Source organism: Lepeophtheirus salmonis, chromosome 7 (assembly GCF_016086655.4).
Source record: "Lepeophtheirus salmonis chromosome 7, UVic_Lsal_1.4, whole genome shotgun sequence".
Classification (NCBI taxonomy): domain Eukaryota; kingdom Metazoa; phylum Arthropoda; class Copepoda; order Siphonostomatoida; family Caligidae; genus Lepeophtheirus; species Lepeophtheirus salmonis.
In genome coordinates, this window is record NC_052137.2 from 34506785 (window position 1) to 34521112 (window position 14328).

The 14328-nt window shown below is 31.4% G+C and overlaps 1 long non-coding RNA gene across 1 annotated transcript; it reads left to right on the top strand.

Moving 5' to 3' along the window:
• Positions 1–10858: 10858 nt before the first annotated feature.
• LOC121121778 (uncharacterized) lies at positions 10859–12993 on the top strand. Its single transcript, XR_005865572.2, has 2 exons — positions 10859–11812; positions 12510–12993. It is a non-coding gene; the product is annotated as an uncharacterized lncRNA (long non-coding RNA).
• Positions 12994–14328: the final 1335 nt, after the last annotated feature.

Here is a 14328-nt window from a genome sequence, read left to right on the forward strand (position 1 = left end):
GCTAACCATTCAAGCATTTAAAGAGAGATTGCCAGGGATACTCCCATGTGCACCTATCGTTGAAAATTTATGCCAAGATATTCATCTTGAACCTTTCAAAAATAAATGTCAGGAGAATATAGAGAAAGACAAGGGATACATCAAATTGATAGAATGACCACCTGAAACCATTAATCGCGATAGCGAGTTTTGTAAATACACAAATACTCCAGGCCAGATTTTCATCCATCATCGTAGACAACGGTTCTAATAGCCAAATTTAAGTACCTAAAAATTTAATAAACTCAATAAATAATAACAATAATACTTGTATAGAATTTATTAGATTATTCTATCTTCGTAGTAAATCTCTAACGTTTTTTAATTCAATGTTCCACTTCATTATCATAATATCCTTGACGTGATTCAAACGGAACCTTTTCTGTACATTTATGTCCGACATCACACTAAAATTCTCCTAAAATCTCAGTTAAAGATAGGAATATTTTTGTATTGGGGGTATAAGGGTATAAGCTTGTATTTCTATTAATCTTGTGTTGTTGGAATCGTGGTTAAAGAGCGAATTTGATTGGTTGAACGAGATTATATAAATAAAGGTAAAAATAAAAACAAACAAAGATCGTTGTTATAAACAATTTATTCTCAGTATTGTACTGATCTTTAACAAAGACACTATAGCTCTCACACGAGGATCATGCCGAAGAAACGGTGCCTATTTTCATGGGTCTCTAACAACGGAGGTACTGATGTGTGGAATTATGATTTGGGGAACAAGAGTATGTCTTGCCGTTTATGCAGTTTCTCGTGTCCATCTCGTTATTTATGGCAAGTAATCCGCCACTCCAAAACCTCCCATCACATTAAAAAATTAAAAGTCTTCAAGAAACCTAAGAATCAAGTGGACGAAGAAGAATTAAAGGGCACATCGTTCAATTTGTCGTGTAACATCCCTATAAATGTTGATACCATCCCATCAAGGTGTCCAAATCTGCCAAGCTATCTCTCATTGCCACTCCCACCCTACAGACCGACACAATCATCATCGAAAGCAAAAAGACTGCAGCTTGAGAATGAGCGGCAAAAAGCTCTGGAGAATGCAATGTTCATAGAGGAAAAAGTACAGTCAGCTCATAAACTTTATGATAAACTTTTGTCAGAATCATTGCCCTCAGAATTCTCTTTACTCAAATTTCCAAAAGTTGCACTAGTAAAAGTCCTTCAAGATACAAGAGGGTTATACATCGCAGCTAGCCTTGAAGTAGAAGATGATCTCTCCTTTAAAATATTCTATAATCGTGCTCAATTAAAAAATAGCTTAGTCTCCTATTATTTGAATTCAGAATATAAAATCAACTCAGTCACTGAAGCCATCAACATCGCAGCGTTTTTGGGATCCAAGGATCAATTAACAGAAAATTAAATATATGAATCTAAATCTTGAATTATTTATTGATGTCCTCTTATGTATAACAGTATCTCGTACATGGGAAATATATCAATATAAATGTTATAGCAATTACATCATACAATTCATTATTTATGCTTTATAAATATACTATTATAATTTATTAAGGATATCTTTTAAAAAGGATTGATTGAAGCAAACAACATTTAGGATTCAATTTAGTTGAAAACTTTCATATTATGCATTTTTATATAATGATTTAATTAAACTCAACTATCTTAAAAGTAAAACTTTATTGAAATTGAACCGACAACAAATTTAAGATTCTGAATTTAATTTAGCGATTAAACCATGCGATGAATATCTTTCATAATCATATATATGATGCTGTTGACTTCATTAATTACATTTTCCCCACTGAAATGGAAATATTTAAATGCAGTATGTACAATGTGGTCTTTACAATTATGATCGTCCTTATAGGAGTACCATCAGCTTCCGTTAACTTTCCACTAATAAACTGAACGCGTCTAGAAGAACTTATTTTGCCAAAAATTATAGTTACTTTCGATGTTTTGTAGGAAGCGACTCTAACATGAATTGAGATAATGTGCTTGTACAAAAGGATATCCTTGTATTTAAATTTAAAACTACAACCAATTTTCTCAAGTATGAAAAGCTTGACGTATAAAACAGCAATCATGTAAAATTATTTATATAGATAAGGACTACAGTTTTCACATAGGATACACGGTACTAAATACTTCATTGAGTGCCTTCTCCTCTATTTTGAAATATTGTTCAGCTATAAAATCTATTTTCTTTGAAAATTATCTTCTTTTTTTTTAATGGTTTTTTAGAATTGTTATACACTGTTCAAGCTTTCATTCAATTAAGTTTCTTATATGACAAGGAGTTTCAAATGGAGTTTTCTCAAATGGACATATATGTTTAAATTTATTTTCGGTTATAGTTGTGTCATGATTACATAATGTAAATTTTAATTTATCAAATATTTGAAGAGATTGATAAATTTGAGGAACTGTTCAATTCAAAGCGAAAAAGTAGACTATATCCGTTTCTTATAAGATGAATATCAGGATTTAAAGAAGTATTTTTCATTTTTTTTATAAATATATAATAAGAATGTTCTTTTATTTATTTCAAAATATGTTACTTCTGCTTTTAGTTGACGATTTTTTTCATTTTGAAATCTGTTAAGATTATAGGAAAAAATATCAGAACTCCAAAAAGACCCATGAACATTTACATTAGTTTCAAATCACTATTTTTTTACCTTGTAGCCAAACTTAAGGGAGTAGTTCTCGGAACTAAACTTGTTTTTAGTAGTATTGCTAGAACACCCTCAAATATAGGGGAACTCCATCTATCTTTAGGATACGACGAGAGAAATTTTTACTCTGTTTCTTAATCTTTCCTATAAGTTATGGTAAGTTATATATTATCGAGTTTATAAAAAAATTCTCGTCAAATTACGAGCTACACTAGTTACTCGCCTTAATAATCTTTACTCACTCTAACACTTTTTGCTCGTTAAAAAGTCATCCCTAAAAAAAAGTCCTATTTTTTAAAAAAATTTATTGAAACAATGGATACATTTTTTAAACCCTTGATCGGAATCATAGCTGTCTATCGATGAAGCATTTCTTTTTGTGGCCCAGACAACTTATCATTTTTCTGGACATAATCGTAGACTGGAAAAATAATTTAAAACCACTTCATGGATGCTTAATTAAGGTTGTGCTGTTGACACCAGAAACTTTTATATTTTTGCTGCATAGACTGTAAATCCTAATATTTAAAGTCCTTCGTATATCTGGTAAAAAATTCCAAACAATGTTATTTTTACCCTTTTTCGAACTAGATAAAGTATGAGTAGATGGAGAAGAATTAGTTCCAGAATTTGAATTAAAACCCTGTATAACTTGTGTAAAATATGCAAGGTTGCCAATTTTCCAATCTTGTTGTTCAACTAGTGATTCAAAAAGATAAATAGGACTGAGAGTAACAAAGGTCATCTATTTCACCATCACTTTCCTCATCATTTAAATTCTTAATGTTCAGCTTATTATTATTATTTATCGAATACTTATTAAAATTTTAACCAATAAATAAATTTCAAGATGTAACTACTATTTAAACAATGAAGATAATGATAGTTACTGAGATAACACTTAAGTTCTGAAATGCTACAAGTGCTACATGAGTTGGGATTATGTTCAAGCTTAAATTTCAAGGGACATGCCAAACGAATAAATTGTTAGTAGATTGAAAATCAAATTAGACCATTCAAATCTATGTTTAATAGGATCCCCTCCCTCATGCATTTAGAAATATTTATTAATTCATTTTAATGGAGCGAAATTTGGTGTATGTCTGTTTGTTTGAGGATGACATTGAATTGTGTACTTAATAAACTGCGTAATTCGAAGTAATGTCGAGTACTCCCGCTAGACTTAAAACGTTCAAACAAAGATTACTTTTTAAACGTACGGGGGTTAAGAGTACACATTTCACAGAAGTGTTGCCTCTAGGAAAATATAAATTCTAAATTGAACAGAGAAAGGAAGCCAGTCCTGGAAGATTTATATGTTAAAATGGACTCGAAAACGAAAAACAGAGAATCCCAAGTTTTGACTGGTTACGAGGTTTTGAGGAGTTTTGAGTGACATTCCACTTTTTATGCCCAGGAGTCGAGTTTTTTGTGTCTCTTGTTATTTACTTCATAAAACCATAGTAACAAATTATGATTTTTACTCGTTGCACATCATTAATAATAATAATTCCATCTGAATCTTACTCTGTTTAAAAATATAAGTATATTTTATGAGATGAAATAAGTCAAAAAGACTCACTTGTTCAATCTACATCATAACTCATAAGCGTCTTACCTATGTTTGTATGTATACAGCAATATCTCCACTTTTGAACAACCTTTTAAGGTGAAATTTGATAACTGGTGTAGTTCAGTATGAAGATTATGAACATTGCATTAGGTTTCGATTTATTATTATTTATACTATTATTTTTTTAATTAAATAGGTAAAGCATTGTAATACTCTGTTATTTAGTCGATTCATATACATATTATTATTCAGCTATATAAGGATAAATACATTAAATTAAAAAAATAGGTTAACTTCATTATTCTCTCATCATTGGACCTTTCTTGGGAACAATCGACCACGGATTGTATAAACAGTACTTGCACCAAAGAGGCCCTCACCTCCACGTCCAGGATCCAGAGGGTCTTTGAATCTACTCCTATGATGTCTCAGCAAGAAGCATCATCATGACTAAGGCCAGCAGCTGAGTTGAAAACCCTGACTGAAGCAAGGGCAAAAGTAGTAGCAGGAACAGAAGTGCAACCCCATGTCTTGGCATCAACAAGGGGCCCTATAAAATTAACTAAAAGGGAAAGTGAGGCTGCTATAATGGAAGCTAACCGGATCTGGAATGCAGTAACACGAGGTGTAGAGACAACAGCTAAAGGCAATGAAAGTTTGATTTTTTAAAAAGATAACACAGCATCCACAAGAGCAAGAGAAAGGTCAGAACAGAGTAATGAAAGATTGAAAAAGATTAGGCAGAACACAGCAGTCTCAAGATCAGAGGTGAATCCAGCACGAAGACAAGAAATACAACAGGAAGGAGAAACATTTTAGCCACCCTTCCAATTGCCCAAATTATGAACATATTTTCGTCTCAAATTTAACCCACCTAACGGTGGGTAACTTTTGCTTGTACAAAATAATTTCAACAATCCATAAATTCCAAAGGGCCGGTTTATATAGTAAAAGAGCAGAAGGAGTTGGGGACCATCAAAAGGGTATGTCGGCCGGATGTGACCCGTGAGTCATAGTTAAGGTGATAATTTTGTAAGAATAGAAAAGCGTGCGAGGAGAAGAGAAGAAATACTTATGGCATCATTGATTAAATAATATATATCTTCTTCTATCAATCAAGAACGTTATCATTCCCGCCTTTATTATTCAATATTAATATAATAATATTAGATGGGGATAGTCGATAGAGAACTGAATAAAATGCCTAAAATAACGTCGCCTTCTGTCTGGATTTCTGAAAATGGAGGCCCAGGAATTTGGAAAATACTTACCGGATGAGAAACAGATGGGTTGTCGGATTTGTCGAAATAAATGTGCCTTTAGTCTCCAATCTAGAATTACACACCACTCATTATCCTCATCTCATATCAAGAGCATGGATATTCATCTAAAAAATCAAGTTAATGATGAATACATCAAGTCAGACTTTAACTCTGATCTCACAACGATGCTTATTGCATGTAATATAACCTTATCCATTGCTAATCATCTATGTTCAAAACATTTATGGAGAAATACACGGGTAAACCTATCCCTTCCCGAGAAACCATCATTAAATTAAAGGAGGATGTTGGTACTGATGTCATTTATAGAAATACATATAAAAATGTTTTGAGTTATCCACACCAAATGACGATCAAGTTATCAGTAAAAAGTATAAAATATTTACTAATTTCGAAATGGAACTCTGAATTTTGTATTATCTAACAGTAAGTATTCGATTTTTTTTTTAAATCTAACCATAAAATATGATTCTATTTTAGCTAAACATATCAAGAATTATGATACACAACGCATTAAATGGCAAAAACAACTGCTTAAATGGTCACAACAACGGGGGTAGTAGCTTTGGATGGTTCGCAACTAGTTTGTCTGAGACTAATTTCTTCACTTAAAGACTTGGGTATGATAATTAGGTTTTCCAATATTACATAGTCAATAAATATTACTTTTTTTTATCACTTAAGGCTTAGCTATGGTTAAATGGTGTTCAGAAAACTCATAAAAGGCAAAAACAACTACTTAAATGGTCACAACAACGAGGGTAGTTACATTGGGTGTATCATTATAATTAGCAATTGTGTAAATCCTTCATGATAATAGTATGTTGTTATATAAGCATAAATAACGGGGAAAATATTCTTTTTTGATGCTCTTAATAAGGAGTAATATCGCCGGACATTTCTACATAATTAGCTTTTGCTCTAAATCTTTAAGATGGATTTATTTCTAACATTTTTTGATTAGTATATTTATTGTCTAATTTTATGATTTTGACATTTACTTTATTATTAATAAATAGTTAGATCTCATCTGTAGAGATATATATATCCTGTGCACAATTGTATATAGCAACTTCCACATGAAAAAGAGGGGTGATTATCTTTTGATTAAACTCCACGTCTCGCTTGTGTTTTGCAACCTAAAGTTTATGACATATTTAACTGGATTCCGGTGTCAGAACAAGAAAATATTATTTGGATCAATCTATAATTTCAATATTCTGTATATATAATTTATTGTTATTAGTTATATGATTCCAATTGTTTAATTTTGTATATTTAACATAAATGTATGATAGTATATTTCTTATTATGTAGATTATATTTGATTAAAGCCTTCTTTTTTAAATCTGGAACTTCAAATATATAGCGAAATACTCTACTTTGTCGTTTCATTAGCTATTATTCTGCGAATAAGGTTCATAATTAATGTCAATTTCATGGAGTGTGACGTTATAAAATTTACTGTAACGGATAAAAATGTCTATGTCAATTATACGTAGTATATCTTCATTAAACATTTTGCTAATAAAAATACTTTCGTTATACCCTCAAAAATCATAATAAAGCAGGCAGATGATGGATCACATCAGTATTTTAAACAATGATACCATATGTATTTTTCCCCCTTCTCCATGCACGCGTTTTTCTCTACAATATTATCAACTATAGTCATACTCTAACGACTCCTGTATTAAAATATGTTGGATTTTTATTATTTATAATAATTGTGTTTTACTTTCCTGAAATTAGTTAAAAAGAAAAATTAAATGAACATACTCAGAACATTAATAAAATTATATGAAATAAAATTAATTTATAGTTTAATTGGTATTATTTGTGATACTTTTAGAAGCAATGTAGATGTAGCACAATATTGCATATGGAACACTCAAGTTTCTCATTTTTCTTACATATTGAACCTTCGCAACTTCTTAACTGAGAGATAGACCGGATAAAGTGGATGCCATAGTCGCTTCTCAAGCTTCGCTAGCTGGTCCTCTCAATAATAGATGGGGGCAGACTCTTAGTTTCTGTGCTCTATGATTGACTATACAATATGACAAACGCACAATTGTTCTAACTTTCATGGATCCTAAGGTTTGAACATCAAAAACACTACTGCCCATTGAAATAAAGGTAACGGCCCTTTCTTTCTTATAATTATCCCTCCATAGACAGCTGTTATTGCATCTAAAGGATCAACTCCTCCCACACACTTTTAATATATCGAAATATCATTAGGAATTGTCAGGCACACACACTTCTTTTCAACTCTATTCTACAATATTCATGCTTTAGAATATGGAATATCTTTGAAACTGTCCTTGATTAAGTAACATGCCCTAATATTTTTCCACATAACACTTTCTACAACATTCTTATTAGATGGAAGATATAGAATAAGTTATCTCAAGGTTCCGTTTTCGTCATTGAGTTGTTTTAAAATTTTGATAATAATATTTCTTATGATATGAAAACAATATCTTCTTATAATTCACAATACTTAACCATTGATTGCTAAACTTAGCTTAAATTACTTTGTTGATAAATCTATTGCTTAACCAGCAAATATTAAAAAAAATATAAGAAAAAAATATAAATGATTAAAAATGGAACCTGACCTACATCAGGAATCATAAAAAACATTTTTTATTGAAATTTAATATGTAGACCTTACTTTACGATATGTTCGCCTTTCTTAGAGGCTATAATTCTGAACCGATTCGATTCCAGCTAGACTCTTGAATAATGCGACACCCCAGTAAGGAATTTATACTATCATTTTTTAAATATTATTCAGTTAATTACTCTGGAAGACAGATAAACAGAAATTAATTAATAAATGTTGCATGAAGATTTAAAAATGTTTACTTTTTGGTAGTGGAAAATTAATTAACGTATTGCTTGTAATGTGTTAAATAAGGACTAACTCAACACTTGCATCAACTACTTCTTCACATCATCACTCTATGTATTTTATCTCCATGATTCCAATACTATTAAAACTCATTGAATGAACTAGATTGAAAAGGACATCGGTCCACAGCTCTCCAGTCCTCTCCTCAAGCTGAGAGGTTCGCAGTTTTTATGTTGCTGTGACACATTAATAACATTTGCCAAGTTACAGTGACCCCAAGAAAAAATTAATTGGTTTGATACTCCTTCACTGTACTTTTGGAGATAACTAATACTAGGCATATATTCAACATGACTATAGTCATAATGTTTTTGATTCACAAATCTTCAATAATTGATGCACAACAATTGGTTATACTTTAATAAGAAAAAAGTTCAAATTGCAAAAACAGGGCCATCCGCAGGGAGTGGGATATGGAGGCGCTATAGCCCGTCACCCCAAATGAAGGATTTTTTCTTTTTACTAGAAAATTTAATATTTGAAATTTAATTTCCAATATATCTAATTTTCAAATATTTTTCGATAAAATTTAGTTTTTGTGAATAGCTATAAATTTTTGAAATTTTTCTCCCAGAAATATAACATTTAAAATTTAATTTTTTAAATTTTTTTCTCATAAATTTAATTTTTTTTTGAGAGTAGCTATGGATTTTGAAATTTTTTATTTAAAATTCTGAAATATTTGAAATTTTTTTATTTAAAATTTGAAATATTTGAAATTTTTTGTCCACAAATTAACTTTTTGTAAACAACTGTGGATTTTTGAAAAAATTCCAAAAAAATTTAATTTTTTGAGAAAGGGTTTGGATTTTTGAAATTTTTATCAAAATAAATATCATTAATACTTGTTAATTAATTTTTTAAATATCACTAAAGACCATTATTATTTATTACGATTGTAGTTACGTATTCAAACATCATAAAAATTCGTTGTAAGAGCCTATAAGTAACTTGCTATAGGTTCTCATAACTTGACTTGATACATTGGAATTATGAATTCCCAGTCGTAAATAAACAGCTTCGAGAATGGAAGTCCTTTAGGTAACTACGTAATGTAGGCTGTTTCGTTCTCATTAGACAGGAAAGAAGGTTTATGAAGAGACAAAAACCATCGTTCTATTGCAATTTCAGATTGCTACAACTGTACTAAGCTTTACTGTTTTTATCGCACTCTCCATTGACTTTACCTTTGACTACCTTCGCGCATCCTCTCTGTGGTTAGTCGTGCCATAGCCAACTACCTCTTCTTCTGACACATCCTGGATCCTAACGAAGTTGAAATTGCTGATCTTGCTTAGTATTATACAAATGCTTGTCCGTCAATCCAGAGTCTTGTCGAATATGAATAATCCATCATGTCTAATGATTTTAATTATTATAATTGATAGCGGAGAATTAAGTAATTAGCACTTTTTCAATTGGAATCGCTGACGTGTTTGTTTATTTTTCTTTTATCATATAATATAATATATCATTAATGGGTATTATATCAGTCTAAAAGAATCTTGCTTTTTCCATTTTTCCTTAGACACTTTTCCTTTTTTTCTCTTGCTATTTTTCCTGACACCGATTATTTTACAGTAATGAATTAACTTAGTTAAAGACATTACGGGCAGTATAGTCTTGTGTTGGTCCTTATTTAGGACCGAGGACAGCGGTCCAGTCCATTTCCGCTTGACCGTCCTTAAAGAAGGTAAAATCGATCCCTCGTGACGTCTAATGTGTATTTATTCTTTTTTTAATTCTTCCGTTCCATAATATAATAAGTTATATTACTAAATGAAAATATGATTTGTTAGTATCATATTGCATTACAATGAAAACATGAATATTTTTTTTGCAAGATATGTGCAACGCTCTTAGCACATATATCATATATCTCATTTGGCTTAATACGCCATCGAAATTTTTAGAAACCATTCAAAGACCAACATTTAAGGACAGGTCCCTAGGACTGACAGTCCTAAGCACAAATCCTAAGACAGGGCTGTACGGAATAAATAAGGAACAACGCAATACTAATTTTAAGGAGCCCATAAATCTTTAAAACAATGTAGCAAAACGCGCCTGTTACCTAGAAAGTCCTTCACTTTAGTATATCACGCAACCTTTTCTCCAAAAAGAAACAGAAAAAATGCCTGGAATCATATGATAGTTAGGCAAATAAGTCAATCATACCAACTGCTATTTATCTCATAAGTACTCCCAGACTATTACTGTCATATTATTTCTTCTCCATTTTTAAAATGAAATATATATTATTTAAATCTACATAGTATTTTATTCAATACTCTTGAAACCGGTCTATTCTTACCGGTTGATATGTGCTTACAAACTCTTTATTTTAATTTATATTCTTAGTCAGCTGCATGTTAATAAAGAACCTGAATACACCTTTGCACTCACTCGGTACTACCCTCCTGTCGAATCTAGTATTCGATCTTGGTCACGAGCTTGGATATCTAATTACTCATCACATTAATAGACATTTATACATACCACCTTATAATACGAGGATGGTGAAGCTACTTCCACGCCTTACTGTTAATTACCTACGGGAGGAATACTCTAGATTGGAACTAGCCGAGTCCAAGGAAGAATTGCTGGGCCTATGTAAACTTCAACTTGTAGCCTTATTGAAGTAGCATTTTGAAACTTGTGAATGTGATCCTAAAGCCTTCGCCTTCGACAAGTCTTCCCCTTCAACTCCTGATACGGATCCATTTCGGGAAACAAATAACATTGGTGTTCCCCAACCTTCTCATTTTGAAATGTCTGGCCCTAGAAGAGGCCATCGGTAGTCCACATAGAGTGATGAATTCCGGAATTACATAGGGCTCTATCCTGATCTGTTTGCAGGATTAAAGGCGGCTCTCTTACTTCATTGCACCGGCTCATATGTCCAACAGTTACATAGACAGCGTCAGAGGATAGTTGAAATAGTTTAATTATCGTAACCTTTTAATAATAAGGAAATCACTTTGGTACGTCAAGCGAAGGAACACGAAGTGAAGAAAATAATATATTGACTGAGGAAGAGAGAAGGGACCCGACTTTTTCGAATTATAGCACTTCGAAGGGTGACGAAAGTAAATGGAAGGCCTCATTGTGTGGAAGGACATACTTCCATAAAGAAAATAAGCATTTGTAAAATAAATAAATAAACATTAAATCAAAGCAATTTCAATTCGTTTAATTTGCAATCCTTCCTAAAGAAAATGTTTTGATCCAAAGCTATCGAACAAGTCCAATTTGGAATGATATTTTAGATATAATTCATCTACTTCTTAGATAAAAGTATGACTGTGAAGAAAACATATGCCATCAAATCCATTAAGTCAGGGGGGGAAGTGCAGCATAAATTAACTTTAAAAAAATAAGTAAAAAATGTGAAAGAACTTCATATCAGATATTGGCTTATAATATCGTGAATAATTCTATAAAAAGGACTAATATCGTCACTGTTTTGTAGACTTGTGATAACTCGCTTTTGACGATTTTTTAATGGTTGAATTAGTACGTGAAGCTGTGAATAGCTGTGAATTTTTGAATTTTTCTTGCAAAAAAATTTAACTTTCGAAATTTTATTACAAAAAACATTAATTATCAGATATTTTTGCAAAAAAAATCAAATATGCAAATCTAATTTGACGGAAAAAACTTACAAAATCATTCTCAAAAAATTGTGAAAGTTTGCAGCTGTTCACAAAAAATTAAATTTTTTAGAAAAAAATTCCATAATTAAATTTTAAGTATTAAATTTTTGGAAAAAAATTTCAAAAATTTACGGCTATTCTCAAAAAACTATATTATTTGTATAAAAAAATCCACAGCTGTTCATAAAAAATTAAAGTTTTTGGTACAAAATTTCAAATATTATATTATTTTAGTAAAAAGCAAAATTTTTTTTTTGGGGGTAATCCCCTTATGGGGATACATGTGCTTTGTGTACTTATTATAAGTTTGTTTGGCATAAATTATGGAGTCCCATAATGTTTTAACATATTCATCCTTCTTTTTTCTTTTCATTGCAGCCTTCGTAAAAATGTGCAGTTCATCCAGATTTCGATCTTGTCTACGCTACTTATTTTTGATGGAATGGATTGAAACATTTATGGAGTTGGACCTGGGGTCCACTTGAAGGAGAGGTGAAGGGACCACTTCAGCATCAATATTGCAGAGTTTCATTATAGTTCAAAACTTCATTTACATTATTTTTCCTTTGTATCTCCTTAGATACGTGAATTTTGACCCCTGAGTTTTCTTGAAGTGGTCCACTTGCTTCCATTCTCCATCAATATATGTTCTTAATCTACATTTCTGGTACCAAGTCTGCTTACTGTATTTAATTACTGGTGTAGACGAAGTTTTCCTCACAGGCTAAGCATAAGGAATCTTATACCAGGAGCTTGCAATGCATGATGTAACCTTATAATATTTTAATAAAAATTCCAAACAGATTTGGTAGATATTAATGAACGAGATATCAATATTAATAAAAACTGAAGGAACACTGAATTAGTAGCAAACCACATTAGAAATCAATTAAAATCGCCAATTGTTAATATATATTGTATCTAATGAAGAGTATGATCATTTTGTTAATTTAAGACTGATCCAGTAATCATTCCCATGCATTCAGAGTTTTTCTTCCAAAAGGCATAAGACTTCTAAGAATATACGAATGAGAATGGTTGGAAATCTGAAATTTAACAATAATTAAAGAGGAAATTTTTATTGGTACGTAGCAGTTCATTCTTACAATGAAACACCAACCAATTTGAATCATTCCTCAATTTGAGCTCCCCAAAAATGAAGTTAAGAGTTCTCATTAATCTCCCAAGATCCCCATCACCGTCTTTCTCTTTATGCACCACGGTTTCATTTCCGTCTTCCCGACCTCGAATAAGCATCTTCTAAAATGAATGAGAGAACTCATAATTCTCTCTCCAAATAATTACAAAAGAGTGTCTCTAGGGATCAGAAATAGTTTTTGTACACTAAGACATCTTTCAGCATATGATCATGTGTGTTCTCGTTTCAATACTTGGTTGAATAATTAGGGACTGTTTGATGTACAAGAGTAGACACTAGGGCGCCCTCTATGCAATCATACAGGATCTCAAATTTAAAACACTAAAAGGTAGTCAAATTTCTTATTTATTACAAGTTTCGTTTAAAATCTTATTTTATGATATATCCTTAAAGATAAAATGAATGAAATACTTGTAATTTCGATACAAATGACTATTTTAAATCAAAATTAGTAGTTTCTTTTTTATGAATAACTCTCTTGTTGATTGTTGAAAGTTTCAAAAACAATTTTTAAAATGTATTTATTTAAAAAAATATATAAAAGGTGTGTTCAAAAGTAAGATGACATAGTATTTTTAGGTTGAAAAACATTTATTTATTAATCAATTTTATATTGTCCCCTTCAAAGTAATCCCCTTTTACTTGGCGCCATTTGAAAGAAGTGATCATAAGCTACAATTTAATCTTTGTTTTTTTTTTTTTTTGATCAAAAATATCTGAGCAACAAGCAAAACGGCAGAGGTTGGACGATCTCCTCCGTGCACAAGTCGACAAATGTACAATGTTCTGAATAGGAGAAATTATCGTTTCTTGGCTGAATCCAGAGCTCAGGTTGTGGGAACGTTCTGGACCAAACATCCAGCTCAGGTCGTAGTCTTTGGGTCGTGGCGTCCAACAGTAGCAAGATGCCTCTCTACTTCTTCAGAGCCAACTAGAAAGTCAACATGGACAGTTACTACAAGGTCCTCAGGTACCATGTTTTGCCATGGTTGAGGACACGTTACCAACTATGTGTTTACTCAAGATGTCACTCCGGTA